The sequence below is a fragment of the Cupressus sempervirens genome, chromosome 2 (assembly GCF_028749045.1).
Source record: "Cupressus sempervirens isolate cs-2001-9-10 chromosome 2, ASM2874904v1, whole genome shotgun sequence".
NCBI classification, from domain to species: domain Eukaryota; kingdom Viridiplantae; phylum Streptophyta; class Pinopsida; order Cupressales; family Cupressaceae; genus Cupressus; species Cupressus sempervirens.
This window is the reverse complement of record NC_143119.1, coordinates 762,995,886-763,003,077: the sequence shown is the minus strand read 5'-3', so window position 1 is coordinate 763,003,077 and position 7,192 is coordinate 762,995,886. Positions and strand designations below refer to the sequence as shown.

Below are 7,192 nucleotides of genomic sequence, written 5' to 3'. Positions count from 1 at the left end.
TCAAATGAAACATGCATATAAATGTTTATCTTTTCACGATGAATGTAATGGTTTGGGTGGAGTTTTAGTATTTTAATGGTTTTGGGTTACATCCTAATAGTCATAGATATAATAAATAAAAGGTTTGTAAAATCGTACTAAACGATTCATTAGTAGTTTATTTAGTATCTATCAAATTACAAATCGAGAGTCAGTTAGAAGTTAATAATTAGTTATAGGAGGGAGCTATTCAGTTTTTGCAAAGTTATAAATAATGTATGGCAAGCCGATAAGGAATATAGTAGAGGGAAGTAGAGTAGGAATCAATGGGAAGGAGAAGATCAATGTAATATGAAATAAGTTGAATGAAATAATGTTCTGTGTTTACATTTGATTTCTCTTCGCCATTTGGTTTCCTGAATGTTTATATATATATATAACTGGTGTTCTTATATATATATTGCTCAAAATGATATCGAATATCATTAAGTTTATAACAGTTCTATTTTCCAAGAACCGGGTTTAATCTCTTTACTGCTGTTCGCTCCGCATCATATTGGTATCAAAGCACAGCAAAAGGTCTGGGAAGAAAATCTAGGATTTGGAAGATTGAAAGTCCCTTGTTGATGCTTGGAGTTGAACTATCCTCCGAGAGTGTTCCAAGGTGGTGGCTGGATATCTAACGAACCCTAGATTGGTGAGAAGAGATGGCTTTGACAAGGAGTGAAAAAGAACTAATTAAGGCATTAAAGGAGTACTTGTATGGCGATAAGAAGGAGAGAGAAGAAAGAGAAAGAAAGAAGAAGGAAGAAGAAGCAAGAAAGAAAGAAATAGAATGGATGAGGCAAGAGGAGTTGAGAAGCCTAAGAAGGGTTTTGGAAGAACAAGAAGAAAAAAGTTACAAGAATCTTAGAGAAGAGTTAGATAAGAGTATTGCAAAGTGGGAGAGGATAGCATTGCTTTTGGAGCAAGCAATAGATGAAGATGAAGTTGTTGATGAAGACAAGGATCAGGAAGTGGTACACATTCCATTGGAAGGGCATGGACAGCAGATGAATGCTAGGGTAGAGAGTGAGAGTGAGAGTGAACAACAGGAGGCTGTTGTTGAACCTTGTGAAGAAAAGGTTCTTGCAGATGAAGGAGAGTTGGTGACAGGTATAGTTGAAGAAATTATTTGCTCGGATGATGGAGATGTTGACAAAAATGATCAAGATGGAATGGACATGGTCCAAGGATTGCAAGCTGAGGAGAAGACTATTGCGGTAATGGATGACATATTTGTTGATCACTGTGATGTTCTAGAGATATACAAATAGGAAGAGGACCAAATTGTGGATCAAGTTGATTGGTATTTTTATGCAGGAGATGTGATGATTATGACAAAGGTATTTATTCCAAGATTCAAAGGAGGAATTCAATTTGGAGATTGGCATCAACACATTGTCTGGAGCAGTATCAATTCAGTCATCATTGTGATACCATTATTTCCTTCATATAATTGGAAGACTCATAAGAAGATTGCAGCAATTCAATGGGACTTGAATTTTTCTGTTCCGAGGAGTATGATGCAAGGGCATCACCTATTTCGAAGCATTTCACATTTTCAGATGAAACATGCATATAAATGTTTATCTTTTCACAACGAATGTAATGGTTTGGGTGGAGTTTTAGTATTTTAATGGTTTTGGGTTACATCCTAATAGTCATAGATATAATAAATAAAAGGTTTGTAAAATCGTACTAAACGATTCATTAGTAGTTTATTTAGTATCTATCAAATTACAAATCGGGAGTCAGTTAGAAGTTAATAATTAGTTATAAGGGAGTTATTCAGTTTTTGCAAAGTTATAAACAATGTAAGGCAAGCCAATAAGGAATATAGTAGAGGGAAGAAGAGTAGGAATCAATGGGAAGGAGAAGATCAATGTAATATGAAATAAGTTGAATGAAATAATGTTCTGTGTTTACATTTGATTTCTCTTTGTCATTTGGTTTCCTGAATGTTTATATATATTTCTCAAAATGATATCGAATATCATTAAGTTTATAACAGTTCTATTTCCAAGAAACGGGTTTAATCTCTTTACTGCTGTTAGCTCCGCATCACAATTGGTGGCTTCAACAAAAGTGTTTATCAAACAAAACTAACAAACTCTAAACCCAAACTTAGGTGAAGGCATCAAAGATTAAAGACATTGAAGAAAATACTATAATTTCTAAGTTCTACATACCTACTGTAAGTTTTCTCAATTGAACATCATGTTATATGATCATTGAAATATTTTCTCCTTGAAAATATTGTGCTCTATGTAGTGTCTATCTATGATTAAAACTCCCATCATTCATTGATCTTTATTTCTATAATTAGTTAAGTAAACTCAGAGTTTCTGAAAAACAAACAAGAATTATCCAGATCCTCTTATATTGGATACCCCGTGTAGAAAAAGACAAGAAATGCTCTTACAATATCGTCTGACTTCAAAGTTGTTGATTTAATCAACTTTCTTTCCTTTTCATGTAACAGTAATCTCCAAGTTAAAAAGTTTCATGTATGTCTCCTTCAAAAACCCTAACCTATCATTCCTCAAATTTCAGAACATCCAAGTAGAAACCATCAAGAAAAAATCATCTTCAAATTGGTCAAATTTAGCTTAGTGAGAGTGAATCTAAGTACTCTCTACCTTATGACTATTTGATTCACGGATCCATTAACACATTGTAGAAATAAGTGAAAGCCACTGGAGATTGGCAAGCTTTCATTGTTAATATAAAACACTTTTTCTGTCATTTTAGTAGAAGATCTGTTGTACTAATTGTAAACTATCGAAGAGACCTTCAAATTCATGAAGTGGGAGAATGCTTGTAAGAAAACATGCCAGCAAAACATCTGAATTTTATAGATGAAGAAAATGAGTCACAAACCAAGGACACATAATTTGCCATAGCTGACAAATAATCATATTAATCAATCCAAAACTTTGATTTTCTGGCAGCAGAGTATCTATCTGGTTCATACGATCCACCTCATACAAAGCTCTCAGCTTCTCACATCTATAAAAAACAATTGTTGCTATAGATTGACAAGTATTTCTTCTTACATTGATTCTTTCCAATTGCAGTTTTACCAGAACTACCTGTTATAAAAAAATCCCATTCTGCCTTCTCTGTAAGATTCGGATGTACTTATTTTTTAAGTCCTTTACAGATTCCATGATGATTTCATAATATTCTTCAATAGCTTCCCCTCATCTCAAAACATCTACAAGAAAATAAAAACAATTAAAAAAGAACATAGACTCAAAACGGTAACAAAAAAATGGTAAAATTACAAAACAAATGAATAAGATGGATACCATAAGATAAAATAAATTCGGATGTCAAATTATTTTGACAATTTTGTAGATATATTACTCATATTTTAAAATGGTTAATGTAACTTTTTCTTTGAATTTTAACTCTTACTGAATTTCATCCTAATTTATGATCAACAAACTCAAATTTAAATTAGAAACTTATGACTTAGTCTTTAAACAATCCAGAAATTTAATAAATAAAAATCTAAATTCGTACATCTTTTTCAAATGTTTGAGACATGGCTGAATATAGAAATCTGTGCCAATTCAGACCCCAACATATAATCAGCTTGCTAAAACTCAGAGGAGGCTACAAATGGTTTACATTAATTAAAAAGTTTTGAAAAAGATTGCTTACATGGTCAAATTCAAAAACTATCAAGCTAACCTAGGCTGCAAATAGTTGGTCTTTCATTTAAGACACATTAAAAACAGAACAGATTTTTTAATTAAAACTCAAAAGAAAATACTTCTGAATTTCTCAATCTTAAATAATTCTTCCAAGTCAAGAATATGATAGACATCTATTGAATTTATCAACCTTAAATAATTTATCCAAGTCAAAAACATGATAGGCATCTAAATATTAGAGGAGAAAAAGCAAAAAGTATGAACACATTGAATCAAATATAATAGGCTGACACGAGGTTTCATTTTTATTTTTGGATTTAATTGGGTGTAATATTTTAGCATTACATTTTAGATCGTACTCTGCAATCCATCTTCAAGATGTTAGAGAGCTCAAGAAAATATAAATCTTTATGAAATCTCTATCCCAATTATAGAACGAATCTGGAAGTGTAAGTCAAAAGATGCTAAAACTCCCTCAGCTCTCTAAAATCTTCATGATAATTCATATAGTGATCTAAAAAGATGATGCTACCAAAACTTCACACAATCAAATCGAAAAATTGATAATGATACCTCATGGATAGTGGAAATGTGTTATATATTGACAAGGGGTTTTCATGTCCTTCAAATATACATGATTAATGAAAAGTTATAATTCAGAAAGAAAAAAGTATTAAAATCACCTGCCTGTGGAGTCAAATCAGAGGTGATGGTGCATTATATTCTTCTGCAGCTTAAGTTGAACACCACACCCATGCCTGGATAAAATGTGCAAACAATATTTCCTCTGCCTAACATGGGGATGAGAATATAAGAATTCTTTAAACCTTCCATATAACTGCCCCAATACCTTAAAAGACAGAGATAGTCCATGAACGAAATCAAAGAGCTCTTCAATAGGATCCTCAGACCTCTGTAATCAAAGATCCATAGCATAGCATGTCAACAAAAGAGTTTTGTTGTATGACATGCATTTGATCTATGATCTATGCCATTCAAATTAAAAACAACTCTTTTGACAAAATAATTTTACCAGAACCATCCATCCTCACAACAACCCCATGTTGCAACCACCATCCATTCAGGTATATAACTTTGGGTGTCTTGTATATAACCGTAGATGTATATAACTTTGATTGTCTTTAACTTTGGTTGCCTTGTATACTTGTCCTGTACTCGTGAGCATCCATTTGAAGAAGAAGTAACGGAACCAAGATTTAAAAACTATTGTGCATCTGCCTGATTATTATGACATAGTAGATAAATATTTACTTCCAGCAAACATAGTAGATAAATGTTTACTCCCAAACTAAACCATATTTCTTATGTTATATATGAAGATAAGAATATAAAAAATCTATGAATCTTCCATATAACTGTCCTCCAAATACTTCAAGAGATAGAGGTAATCCTCCAAAAAAATCAAAGAGTTCTTCAGCAAGATCCTCAAACCCCTGTAATCATTAGATTCATTGCATAGCATGGCTACAAAAGAGTTTTGTGACATGATATGTATTTGATCTATGATCCACGTCATCTAGATCTATAAAGAGCTCTTTTGAGAAAGTAATTTTACCAGAACCGCCCATCCCCAAGACCACCTCAAAACCAGAGATTGCACAGAGAGATTGTTATAAAGGTTTTGTAGATCTTTAGCTATCCTTAGTGGGTCTTTTCTCATCATTCTTATCTCAGAAATCCCACTACTACCACTCAGTAACCTTCGTTCATCACTAAACATTTAAGATTTCAAAACGAATGAATGAGATCTGAGAGAATAAGATCAAACTTCATGCTCACCTTTCATCTGGAATGAAATGGGTTATCCAATATCACCATTCAGCTCTTGGTTATACCTGCCCTTCCTTTTATGGGGTACAATGCAATCTCAGTTATGTTCCAAGAAGCATCCAGGAAACTCTCTATGGATGTAAAAGAAACCCTAGAGAAAAGCCAAAGGAAACATAGATACAAGACAATATCTTGTGGATAAGATTTCGACCATCCTGCTTCCTCAAGCGGACAGCTAATTGGGGGAGGATTCGAAGTTCCAAACTTCATTAAGGTCTTCCTTTATGAATAATTTTTTCTTTAAGATTATACTATGATTGTTTAAAAAGTACATTCGTTTGTAAGGTTAATAGTATAAGGTCTTAAAAGAAAAGAAAAATATTTTAAAAATAAATCTTAGGAATGGATGATTAACTATAAAATTGTGATGGGTATGTAATACTTCTTTTTTCTTTCTATATAACACAACAAATGCTAGGTCTATTATAAGTTAAGAGTCTATTAAACAAGTTTTTTTTGGTTATGTGTGTTAAAAAAAATTGCAAATAGTTTGGACTTGTATTTTTAATATGTTCAACAAAAAATTAAGGTGGAAATTAACTCTATTATGGTTGCATTGTTCTTAGAATCATATCGTTAATGTATCTTGTTATTAATTGGTCAATTAGATGTGAAATTAGATGTGAAGTTATTTTGTCTAATGATTTCCCTACTATAGAAGTCATTATGTATGTTATATTTCATAGCATTAGATTGCAAAAGTCCTCTCTTTCTAAAGCCTTGAAAAAGAAACTTAGCTATGGTCTAGAGCTCAAGACATAATTTTATATAGTTCGATCTCAACTAGTAGTAATTGCTCGAGTGCATAATGGATTGTTAATTATAGCTATGAACATCATTATAGAGAAACATGTGCTTGATACTCCTAAGAAAGAAGATTCAATTAATTGTAAATTGCAACTTGCACTTATTTTTCAGTTTTGATTTCCTATTATGCTCTTCATTGTAAAACCTTATGACATTGTAGTTGAACTTGAGGCCCTCTCTCTCTCTCTCTCTCTCTCTCTCTCTCTCTCTCTCTCTCTCTCTCTCTCTGAGTGTGTGTGTGTGTGGAGGTATAGATTTATCAAATTTTCAATTATGTTCGAAATATTTTTTTATGAGACAATATTTTTTAAATATAAATTAAGGTTAATTAATTGTGAACTAAGCTCATCATCAATCAACATTTAATGAGTTGTAATTTGATAATTGTAATAAACATTGTGAACAAGGATAGGTACATTTAAGTTTGGTAATATCTTGAACAAAATATTTTTTAAATATTTTAAATCTTTTTAAACTATTTAACTTTTTGAGCAAATACATTTTAGATGTAAATATCTTAGTCAATGATTGCAAATCCAAAATGAATACCTTAGCATTTAACACTACTATTAGAGGTCTAATTTACAAATAAAGAGAGGTTGTGATTTTTAATGTTTATCTAAACCTAACAAAGTCATATTGTAAACATTACTTTGTATCCATTTATACAATAGATCCAAATATATTGGCAACTGTGAAAGAAATTGCAAAGCATTTTTACATTCAATGGGTTTGTAATACATTATAAAATATTGCCACACTAGCAATAACATCTTACACCTATGAAGAATGAAAAACATGCTATTATATATTGGATACTCAGACACAAAAAATTATCTGTTATTCAAGAA

General features: G+C 31.7%; 1 long non-coding RNA gene across 2 annotated transcripts; it reads right to left on the bottom strand.

The window, feature by feature from the left end:
- Positions 1 to 2,852: 2,852 nt before the first annotated feature.
- LOC149575688 (uncharacterized) lies at positions 2,853 to 5,743 on the bottom strand. Of its 2 annotated transcripts, none has more exons than XR_016360209.1 (2): positions 4,367 to 5,743; positions 2,853 to 3,238 (listed from the first exon to the last, which is right to left on the bottom strand). It is a non-coding gene; the product is annotated as an uncharacterized LOC149575688 (long non-coding RNA). The 2 variants fall into 2 exon arrangements; XR_016360210.1 differs by having other exon boundaries at positions 4,371 to 5,477.
- Positions 5,744 to 7,192: the final 1,449 nt, after the last annotated feature.